At 41.1% G+C, this 12,597-nt stretch overlaps 1 protein-coding gene across 2 annotated transcripts in view; it reads left to right on the forward strand.

Annotated features, from left to right (window-relative positions):
* whrna (whirlin a) overlaps positions 1-12,597 on the forward strand; it is a 209,183-nt gene that overhangs the window by 168,672 nt on the left and 27,914 nt on the right. The gene's annotated exons all lie outside the window — the stretch shown is intronic.

Genomic DNA, 12,597 nt, shown 5'->3' on the forward strand with positions numbered 1-12,597 from the left:
TTTAGACAGCCAAGTTTCAGAAAGGAGGACAATATCTGCATCTGTTGATTGAACCCAGATCTTGATCATATCCATCTTGGGTAACAAACTGCGCACATTAAGATGAACTATCTTCAGCCCAGGTGAGGATTTAAATTCAGATGGTGTCTGACTACATTGCAGCTCAGGGCCTGGGTTAGGTTGTACATTACCAGATAAGAGCAGTAGTAAGACGATCAGAAGTCTCTGCTTTGTAACATTACTTATTGATTTTGACTTGTGAAATGTAGAAACAAAGCAGGATTTTTCATAACTAATTTTGTAATTGTACAAAGCAAGAAGGTTTTGAAGATGAGGTAAATCTTTCTGTAGTTCAAGTGATAAATTAATGTCCTGTTCCAAATACATTGGAAATTGTCCAGGATGTATAGCAGCAGTGACACATGTAGATCTGGGGACCATGTCTCGCAGAATGGGGACAGTGTTAAATGTTCTCATCTTAGAAAAATTGAGTGTCCAAAGGTCCCCCACAGCCAATAAGCAAAGTAAAGTAATTAAAAAAGCCATTATCCAAAACACACAATGATTGTTGATGCTGAATTAAATAGGCTGCACAAACCTAGGATGGCAAGTAAGGCTCCAGCCAGAAGTTCGGGTCCTGGTGGCTTGCTAGCAGAGGGCTTCTGCTAGCACATTCACCAATGTGGTGTAGAAGGCTTCAATCAACAGCACAGCACCCGATGTATTGCAGATGAGCTTTTCGAGCAACACAGGCCTTGGTGTGGTGCTGATGTCTTCAACTAGCAACACAGATGCAGTTGGTTCACATCACATGCACTGGTACGCATCACTGAAGATGCGTACCAGTGCATCCAGGAGATGTGTCTTTATAGCTGTAGCCCCAGTGGTGGCTAAAGCTATGAGAGTACAACAACAGATTTCAAATGTAGGCTTAGTCTTTGTGCAAATTTGTTCTAAGCTCAGCAAGTACAAATAGATGCTCTGCTTTAGGAGCTTAGAAAACAATACAATTGTTCAAAATCTGTTTTGCCAGCAGGGTAAAAAAAATTAAGCAATATAGGTGCATCCATGGCTCTACGAGACAAAGACACTAATAACAAAAACTTGAGACCCTCCTACTATCTGCACACAGAAGTATCTTCTAGGAATAGTGATGCTATTTTCCAGAGAACTGATTGGTCAGTAGGATTTCATACCTGTTAACATTCATGTTGCTTAGATAAGAAGAAACCCTGCTGCCTAGTACAGGCCTCGGGAGTCTGATTGTCTGTGGGAATAAGCTCTTACATTACATCGTATGCTGTGTTTGGTATTTTGGAGTTTTTTGACTTTTTGTTTTGCGTGCCTCTTCCCTGCTTTGTATGGTTTGTGGTCTGTTTTGTTGTTGTTCTTTTTCCTGTGGATGTCCCCAGCCACACCTGGGGCCCCACTCGCAATGTTCAGGTATCCACATACTTTCTGGGTTTTCACACAATATATTTTGTTCTGTATCACTTTAAAGTTGCTTTAATATAAAAGCACAGCCTTCCACAGAATCACTAGAAATCCCGAAGCTGGCTGTAAGAACACCAGGTGCTTTCTGTAGGCACACAGGTAGAGAAAATAAAGCAGTGTTAGAAATAAAACCAAATGCATGAGTACAGAATAACCTAAAAACAGCTAATGTACATTATATCCGAAGAAAAGTGAAGGCTCTGTACTCAAATATGTTGCATATGTATGAGAGAGAGTGTATGTCTGTGTGTTTGTGTGTGTGAGGGAGAGACACACACAAAGACAAAGAGGGGGTGCGTGGGGACGCATTAAGAGGGTAAGATGTATAGCAGCAGGGCTTTAGGGCTCAGCAGAACGGAGGAAGGTGATAATTCACAGCTCTGCAGCTCCTCCACATGAGCTAGGCAGCCACTGTCAGAGTCGACCCCTGCTGCTAACCTCACACTGTGGCAACACATCCTCGGCATAAATATTAATCTCTCTCAAAGTGATCTGCTGCTGATTTTGCTGCTTAAACAAGCAAAGGGGTTTCTGTTTATCCTATAATTTCCTGTATCCTCCTCTCATCACATCCTCGGGCTGGTGCCTGTAGAGTCAGTTTATCCCAGCGGTCACATCAGCTGTCCTACACGCCCCTTTCCTCACTCCCTTCATCCTGTAATTGCAGCCCAAAGGCCAAACCAGACCGATAAGCAAATTAATTAAGAATAGGTCACACAGCAATCCTCAATCATTAATTCTGCTCTGACCCCATTTGGGCTCTGATCTAAAGCAAGTCAATGTTGTTTGAGAGACAACAAAATGCATTACAGCAAATAACCAGCACCAGTCCATGACTGATAGTGTTCCACTGTGTGTTTTTCTATCCAGGTATGCTTTTACTGCATTGGCAGTGTGTTTGGGGTCATTGTCATGCGCAAACATGAAACTGTTGGCAATCAGATGTGCACTATGTGGTATTGGATGGTGGATCAAGATCTGGTGGTACTTTTCGGCCTTCATAATTCCATCAATTTTGACAAGATCCCCACACCACTGGCTGAAATGACAAACCATGATCAAGCCTCCACCATGTTTTACAGATGGCTGTAGACACACACTGTTTACCTCTCTCCCGATCCTCTCTGTACATACTGACGATGGTTGGAACCAAAATTTTAAAATTCGGATTTATCACCCCATCTGACCTGTTGGCACCGATTCTCATCCAGTTCTTGTGTAATTTGGCATACCTCAGACTTTTTTGTTTCTCTTTCACTTCCTTAAGTGTGTTTCTTAACAGCCACACTTCCACTGAGACCTTTTACTGATCACGCTTCAGTGAACAGTAGATGCATTAGCTGAAGGGCCAGATGCATCTCGCAGATCTGGAGCTGGATTATTTTTCTATTTCTATGACATGACTTTCAGATACTGTTCTTCTGCTATAGATAGTTCTTTTGTACTCCACTTGTCCAGTTTCCTCAAATAACAGCATAGCCTACATTTTCAGCTAATAGCTGTTTAGAAATCACCTAGCTGGTACAAAAATACCATTTTATGCCTGGCAATCTTTGTTATCTTTGGCATTTTTCATAGGTTTAACTGAAGGAATGGGACCTGCTGGTAACAAAAAAATCTAATTCAAAATTTTAAAGACTACTTTAAAAATTAAAAATTGCAAGAAAGTCTGATTCCTTAAAAAGCAAAATATACAGAAAAACGGGAGAAATCTGAAATGCAAATTAGAAATTTGGATGGCATACCTTTGCTCAGTGTCAAAGGAGTTTGCAAAGAAAAGTGTCTGGACTTCTTTAAGTTGCTTGAAGACGTTTCACCTCTCATCCGAGAAGGGGGATACTCCCACTGGGTTTAAATCTGGGACTCTCGGCCATTTGACCTTAGAACTGAAGAAGCTTCTCGGATGAGAGGTGAAACGTCTTCAAGCAACTTAAAGAAGTCCAGATGCTTTTCTTTGCAAACTCCTCTGACTACGATGACCTGGATGGCTGAGAACCTTCACAGACTTTGCTCAGTGTGTTGCAAGTACAACAGATCAGATTATAGTGTGGAATGATGACCATCAGCCTGTGTAAAGATAAATAGGTACAGAAACAGTACAAACACAAAGCAGATAAATCTGAAACAATGACTGATGGTAAATACTAGAGATGGCACGATACCACTTTTTTATGTCCGATACCGATACCGATATCATAAATTTGGATATCTGCCGATACCGATATGAACCGATATTGTGTTTTTAATCAATAAAACTGTTTTTTTAATATCTTGCTGCATTTTGTATAAGTTCATACTCAAGTTTAAATAAACAACAACACTAAAGCTATTCTGTTATACCTGTGTGTAAAAATACACTGCACCCAAAATATTTCATGGTTCAGCAACACTGATCAATCTAATAAACCTTACCTAACTTAAAACCTAACTTAAACCTGCTCCATCCTCCCTATTCTGGTATTTTAAAGAGTACTTAGCAGAAATATTAAGCAACCTAACTAATAGGGTTGCAAACTCCCAGCAAAAAAAAAAAAAAAAAATATAGGGAACCACCCACCCTCCACCTCATGATGCTTAATCGATGTAATCAACTTTAATTTGATGCAGGGTGGAAAAAATGCACAGAAACAAATTATTTTTCAAGAATAATTAAATAGATTCAACATCTTTCTTCAACAGAATTGCAGAATTCACAGATGGTACCTTCCCAAAGGAAAAAGTACTATAGCTTACTAGGGTATATAGACTTAAGAGTTACTATATATAGTAATGGACTTCTATACATTTTACATCAGATTAAAACTTTGGGTGTAAGATTCAGATAATTATTTATTAAAAGCTACATATTTTAAATGAGAATAAGAAAGAAAAGTATGTCTTTGTGCCCCTTTTCCTGTTCATTCCCTATCGCCCCCTGGCTGCACTTTGCTAGATCCGCCCCTGCACAGTTACCAGCCGTCAGCTACGTAGAAAAGGATCCTGGTGTAGAAAGTAATATTAAATAAATTCTAACAACAGCTTATCAAGCTTAAAGGTGCTGCTGTTGTTCAGCCGCTGGTTTCCTCTTTCTGGTGCAAAGTGGGCCAAAAAAACAAAGAGAGACGGACTCGCGACAGAAAAGCCGATCAGCTGATCGTTAAGCAGTTTCACGATTGAAGTAGCGGCAGGAAGGTGAGGAGAGAGAGAGGCAGTCGCTCCATATATCGGTTGTTAAGCTTAACGTGGGAATGCTTTACAAACATTCAGAGATGAACTTACACACTTGCTTTACTTCTCTCTGGGATAACTTCCTCGGAGATGAAATGCTGGTTTGGTAGCGAGGCTACAAATACACACAGCCGCTCTATCACATGAGGCATACTGCTGCAACGTGCTACGGTTATGAGCCGAGTTACGCCGTGTTGCAAGTTTTGTGAGATGCTTTTTGATACTTAATGGACGATATCCGATCCAGTAATTTAGGTCAGTATCGGACCGATACCGATATGTAATATCGGATCGGTCCATCTCTAGTAAATACACATTGCAGTGGTTCTTATGTAAATGTTACTAATACACACACATTTAAACTCTGTCCAGCTGTAAACTGGAACTATCACAGTGATTGTGCTTGATCGGGCACAGACTTTAAGAGGGTGTGATTTCCAAACCAATGGATCCTGTCTGTCAGCGCGCTGGTCTCCACTGAAGCTCGCCAATGCATCTGAGTTAGCAATCTAAAGATTGCAGCTGATATATGTCTACTTACAGTTCATCATGAATATATTGACAGCAAGTCTAATGAAATGTAAAATCTCTGATAGGAGATGTGGGTTTGCTTGCACACCATCTGGATAAGCTTTACAACAAGATGTGGTCTGACTTAAAAATAGACATTTTTTGTATTTTCAGTGGGATTTGGCAAAATCCGAAGGACTTGTATTCATTTTATTATTTCATGTCAGCTTTTTAGAACATAAGTGCTACACTGTTATCAGGGAAACCTTTTTTTCCTTGAGTGCAACTGTGCAACTTTATGGCACACCCATACAGGTGCCTTGCAAATGTCAAGTTAGGAAAACAGTCCAGTTTTCAGTATTGCTAGGTATTAATTTCCTTTCAATTCTTAACTATCTCTTACCTATCTATCTACTTTAGCACTATACATTAAATCCATGTAAGCAATCAACAAATCAGCAGTTTGTGCATATTTTTAATTAAATAGTTTCACTCAAACTTCAATCAAATAAGATTACTTGAATATGAATGCAAAATCAAGTCTGCCAATAATAATTTCAGCTGTACAGAAATATTTGTTTCTGTCTATGAGTCAGATGTATAATAGATGTGAGCATTTGTAGGCAGCAGACATGCATTGCGAGGGGAGGTAATCAAAAAGGGCTGTGTGTTTTATAACCACATATTGTAAATTAGCCAATCTTCTAAGAGTGTCAAACACTCCTGATCTGTCGCAGATTGATTTCTTTACTAATTTTTATTTTCCAGTACATGGAAGATTTTCCCAAAGATGAAAAGTTAAAGTTTTTCTCATTCATATTTATTTAGGAACCGTTGGGTTGAAAGAAACCTTTGCAGTAATAAGTGACCACACCTGTCCCATTAATGAAGTTGATTTGCAGTCCACAGGTGAAATAAGACGACGGTCGATTTCACATCTTGGATGTGTGCAGAATAAAAACAGCTCACGAGTCCACCAATTAAAACCGCTTGTTTATGGCTTCTTCTGTTGGTGATGGAGCATTATAGTATGATGTTCGAACGGATATTCAAACACAATCACCCTGCGAATGTAGGTCCATAATGCCTCTTTAAAGTTAACATATTCAAGTTCTGACAGATGGAAGCCAATGATGGAGTTGAAAAGCTGTTGTATTCTGTTTTTCTGAGGTTCTAATATTTCAACACACCAGAAGAAACCTTGTCAGGTTTTAATACCAAGCTCTGCCCTCCAAGGTCAGGCCCCATCTGTACCATCATTATTTGCAGTCAACTGTTACAGCTACAGCATGGTAATCTTCCCTCTAGCCTTTCTCCAGTTGTTTTCCTCGACTTGTTATAAAGGTGCTTGAACCTGTGTGAGGAAAAATGGTACTGAACTGTCCACAAACAGAGTTCAGGAATGTGAGAAACTGGAAATCTGCACTTTTAGTGAGAATTGAACTTGTTTTCATGATAAAAAGAGCTGTAAATATGCAGCTTGTAAATGTTCTTGTCAGCTTTACACTGTTCTCAAAAGTCAAGAAGAAAAACATGAATTAATTTCATTGGTCACTAATGTATAGCTTTGTTTTCACTGAATCTGCATCCTCATTAAAGTTAGAACTCAAGACAGTGTGGATGGACGAATTCATTGTCAAGTTAATATCACAGGGTTAATCTTAGTCACAGCTGTCATATTTAAACAAGTAGTTTTATTTTGACACCACAAGATCCACTTTCTTGGTTTTTGTTATGTCCACATCTACAGGATTTTTTTGTTTGCTTGTTTGTTTGTTTTCTGACACACATTCAGCCTGTGGGGTGGCTACATGCTACTGCTCCACATACGTCTTACCTTATTTGACAGAAATCTCCACATTCTTGTTGTTTCTGACCATTTGGTGCTTGAGTAAGTGAAAGCTGCTGTAACAAAATTAACTAAAAACACAATCATACTACAATGCTGTTGGTTTTCTTTGACTACGTAATCTCTTTGTTGGGGTTGGGAGTGTGGCACAGCTATACAGAACAAGCCCTCATTCATTATAATATCTGGTCATGTAAGAACAGATGTTTACAGATTTCAATCCATTTCTAACTATTTTCCCACCATACTTACTCTGGTCTGAATCATTTAGTGAGTGTGTAAAATGTACAGCTTTTTCCAGTGATTTGGTTTCTTGTAACACAGAGAAATCTCCCAGATGAGCAAAAATGTGTCACTACAAACCACATGAGAACAATCAGGCCACTTATTGAGAGCTACAATAATAAATACATGGAGAAGGTGCTGTGTTTTTGACTGAAGAATTTACACTGATTTTTTGGCTACCATCTACAGCAGTCAGCATGTCTGTCGCGCTCTGTTGTGACTTAACGCAGCGTTGCTCCAACTGCCAGTTTAACGTGGGTTGCGGCCAAGGCCAACTTTTGATAAAGCACAGAGGACTGAGACGAGGCAATGGTGGAGGTCCGAACTTTTACTACCCACACTCGAAACCCAAACACATACAATACACCAGCGCCACCTACGGGTGGGAGGTAGTAGTAACTGCTGCTTATTACAATATACCACATCCTTCCTTTCCGAGATAAAGATACAATCTCTTAACTCCAATATCTTGTAACATGAATGTACCCTTTAAACCGTAGGAACATTATCAATATTATATTCATGGGACATTAGGTCAAACACCTTAGATTGCCTATCACTTGAACAATGCAAATACATGTCAGTGCAAAGTTTTGAAACAGACGAACACGTGACAAATTGGATGAGACATGTCAAAATGAACATATGAAACATGACATATTTCAATTTTGACATGTCTCATCCAATTTGTCACGTGTTCGTCTGTTTCAAAACTTTGCACTGACATGTATTTGCATTGTTCAAGTGATAGGCAATCTAAGGTGTTTGACCTAATGTCCCATGAATATAATATTGATAATGTTCCTACGGTTTAAAGGGTACATTCATGTTACAAGATATTGGAGTTAAGAGATTGTATCTTTATCTTGGAAAGGAAGGATGTGGTATATTGTAATAAGCAGCAGTTACTACTACCTCCCACCCGTAGGTGGCGCTGGTGTATTGTATGTGTTTGGGTTTCGAGTGTGGGTAGTAAAAGTTCGGACCTCCACCATTGCCTCGTCTCAGTCCTCTGTGTGGGAATGGAGTAGTGCTGGCGTTTAACTGCTTGGTTCAGATCACAAGGGTCCAAACACACCCTTAGTGTTCCGTTCTTCTTCTGTGTGGCGACAAGACTGTTGACCCAATCTGTAGGCTCATTGACAGGCGTTATGACATCTCTGTTCTGTAAATCCTGTAGCGTCTGCTTCAGCGGGCCCATTATGGAGAGGGGCACGTTCCTGCATGCATGAATCACAGGTGTTGCGTTTGCGTCAGTGTGTATGTGGTGGACTCCAGGGAACTCACCCAAGCCTGTGAACACATCAGCATACATCTCCACAAGCTCTTCCTTGGTAGAAGGTGGTTTGGCTAGTTTCGGTACAGCGGATGGTAAGGCAAGGGCTTCAACTCGCTTCACCAGATGCAGCTCCTCACAAGCTTGCCCACCTAGGATCGGTTTATCTGCATGGTCCGACACAAGAAAATCAAACACAGCCCTGTGCTTCCTTGCTTCACACTCAAGAGACACCACACCATCTACATGTATGCGGGCCCCACCAAAAGCTATGAGTGCCGTCTTCGTGGGCTGTAACCGAGGCATCCCTGGTAACTTGTTGTAAACTGATCTGGGGAGCACATTTGCGTCCGCGCCTGTGTCTAGCTTGAAGGTGACTGATGCGTCCCCGATTGTTACACTTTCGTGCCACCTTCCAGTTTGGTGCTTGTCACTGCACACCATACCTATGTACAGTGAGTCCCCATCAGTCTCAATGTTATTAATAGTCTTTGTTTTCTTGTAATCTCTATTTTTCTCTGCACCCGCTCGGCATACTTTTGAAAAATGGTTATTTTTCCCACACCTGTGGCATGTTGCCCCATAGGCTGGACACTGTCGGGGCACGTGTTTGTTGCCGCATTTGTGACAACCCGTTTGCTTGTCGTTGTTCGGTTTGTTTTTACTGTGTCCTGATTTAATGTATGCTGGCGTTTTCCTTAATGCATCTACTGACGTGTCTCGGGCTGCAGTTGTTGACTGCATAGCCTGAATCTGTGACTTGGCCACCTCTGCTGATCTGCATATTTCTATCGTCTTGCGCAGCGTGAGGCCGTTGTCACGAAGTAATCTCTCTTTTAGTCTTGCATCATTTATGCTGAACACCAATTTGTCCCTGATCATGTCATCCTCATTGACCCCAAACTCGCAACTTTTACTTTTCTGACGGAGTTCTGTGACATATCTGTCCACTGTTACACCTGCTGACATTGGGTACGACCAGAAGGTATGGCGCTCAAAGACAACGTTCTTCCGTGGACTACAGTATTCCTTAAACGCTTTCAGAACGTCCTCCATAGCTAGCGCGTCTCCGGCCGGGGTTACAGTGAGTGTGTTATACACTTCAAGCGCCTCCTCGCCGATAGTGTGGAGAAGAATGGCTGTTTTAACCTTTTCATCTTTCTCCAGCGCACCCGTAGCAGTCATATATAGTCTGAATCGTTGTTCCCACCTGCGCCAGGTCTCAGATAAATTGCCGGTGAGCAGTAGCGGCGATGGTGGCCTGAATTGCTCCATGTCGTTAGCACCTGCTACCGTTAGCTAATCCACAGCTAACTTACTCACGTCGCGGTCCCTGTTCACACGGTCTCGCCAACTTCTGACACCATGTTGTGACTTCACGCAGCGTTGCTCCAACTGCCAGTTTAACGTGGGTTGCGGCCAAGGCCAACTTTTGATAAAGCACAGAGGACTGAGACGAGGCAATGGTGGAGGTCCGAACTTTTACTACCCACACTCGAAACCCAAACACATACAATACACCAGCGCCACCTACGGGTGGGAGGTAGTAGTAACTGCTGCTTATTACAATATACCACACGCTCTTCCGCATCCTAGAATGAAAACATATACATGGCTATGTTTCACTCAGACCCGGAACAAGGTTAGATCCCGTTCTCACCACATGAGAACCACTCTGAAATTCTTTTGAAACTGGACTGAGACCAACTCTGTCATGGTGTGCTGTGTGGCAGGATGTTGGACTCAAAACGCAGGACTCATAAACAGAGGAGTAAACTCAAAACGGCAGTGTTAATGCTGGAAAACTTCACATCCAAACACAAAGCAAAACTAGAAACTAAACCAGGAATTGACTTGAAACACAGAGAGAAGATACACATAGTATAGTGAGAGTATGACGCAACAACAGACAGAGGAAAACACAAGGCTTAAATATACAAGGGAGTAATGAGGGAATGGGAAACAGGAGGGAAACACAGCTGGGATTAATTAGACATAACGAGACAAGGGGAAGCAAAACTAGACACACTGATATACCACACGAGACTATCAAAGTAAAACAGGAAACATGGCACATAAGCAAAGACACAGACTCAGAGACACGGGCTTCACACTGAGACATGACTGAGTCGGAGACAGAGGGAACATAGAGACAAGGGTGACTGTACATGGGGCGTGGGACCAGGACAGGTATAGAGAAAACATGGGGACAGAGACTAAACACAGGCTAAGAAGAATACACAGGAAGGAAGAACTAAGATCACTGAGCATAAACGAAAGATAACCAAAAACAGGAATAACAATCATCAAAGAATATTAACCCAATAACTGAAACACAAATGTGACAACCTCCTCCACAGGGTTTTAGTCTCAGTGTAGCTGTTTTGGTCCGTTTAGATTTTTTTTTCTAAACTAGTCATAACCATAGCCACTCCCACTTTTAACCACATACACAGTCTGAGTGATAATTTTAAGATATAAAAAAATATGTATCTGGGGTGTATATAAAAAATAGGTATGATTTCCAGGAAATGAAAAATTAACTCATTCTCAGCCTCCTCTGGTTGCAAAAAGAAATCGAGTTGTAGAGAAATTGTGGGGCTAATGGTCTTAATCACTAGTGCCTCATCTTATTTACATGATCCTCATAAATAAAGGACAGTTTTAGAGTAAAACAGAAGAGTAAAACAAGATATTCTTCAGGGCGGGACCACCTTTTAATTGGCAAGTCGCTGAAATATGAGGGTCCCTTGGTTTCTCAGTCAGATTCATCCTTTCCACGCCACATTTGATTTCAAAAGACTAAGCTAGCAACAGTTACATTTCTTGAAACAGGATTTCATTAACCAGTGGCTCGTGTCATGATGACTACCTTCATCTCTGATATACAGTGTGTAGTTTTCAGCAATTATGTCTGGGGATGAACCTTACATGTAGCTTATAAATCAGTAGTGTATTTCACACATTCTTTGGAAGTTTTAGTTGTTATTTTAATGCTTAAATTATTATTTTTAATTATGTTCTTCTATCAGATAATAAATATACACCGATACCAGTTTGTCTGTGACTGGTCAGTTTAAGCCGATGGATGTATTGGTTCAGCTCTAGAAAACAGCATATTACCACTTTTAAAGAAAACTGTAAAAATTATTTTTTAATCACTGTGATTGTTCTACTGCTTAATTCCCCACCCAAAATTCAGACTGGTACAGAACAGTGTGTGACAACCATGTGGAGCCATCATACACATTTTGCTCATTGTTTTCAGCATCTACCTGTCTACTAGATGTAGTGGAATAATACTCTGCTGTACACTACATTATTGTGACCCTGGCACGAGCAGAGACTGACTCAACGAGACGCATCTTCTCATATCTTTTGCCTCTCAAGTTTTCCTCCTTTTTTTAAAACAGAGTCAAGCTCTGGCAAAGATAAGGGTTGTGACATTTAAATGGGCAAGTTTTTGAACTGACTTTATCTGATTTGCTCTTTATCGACTGGATGTCTGCTGTGGTCCTAGCTGTTGCTGTCTGTCACTCTGATAAAATTGCCAATCCGTTTATCTGGCATTTAACAAACCCTGCCAATGAATGACCTCAGAGATGGACCAGGTCCAATGAACAGGCTGGCCTTTTCCGGATAACCATTAACTGTAAAACCACAGCTTTACAGTAAAAGCGGCCTCTCTCCATCCTCGCATTTTCAAGCAGAAGTTATTAGCACGAGTCTGCAGGTGTTCCACTCCAGTAGAGTGATGACCGATTTCATTAGTTCCCTCAAGTGCCAATCTGCCCTCTAATATGACAGCAAGAGGCAGACTAACATGCCTTCTGTGGCCTCTTCAGTTCAATCCACTGTGCCCTTGAGGTAAATAACTGGGACATAGACGCTTTAGAGAAATTCTCGCGGTAAGCATTGCAGCGATTAAGATTCGGGTGTGGTAGCGCCACAGTTCACCTTGGGCGTTAAACAGTTG

Source organism: Oreochromis aureus, linkage group 7 (genome assembly GCF_013358895.1).
Source record: "Oreochromis aureus strain Israel breed Guangdong linkage group 7, ZZ_aureus, whole genome shotgun sequence".
NCBI classification, from domain to species: domain Eukaryota; kingdom Metazoa; phylum Chordata; class Actinopteri; order Cichliformes; family Cichlidae; genus Oreochromis; species Oreochromis aureus.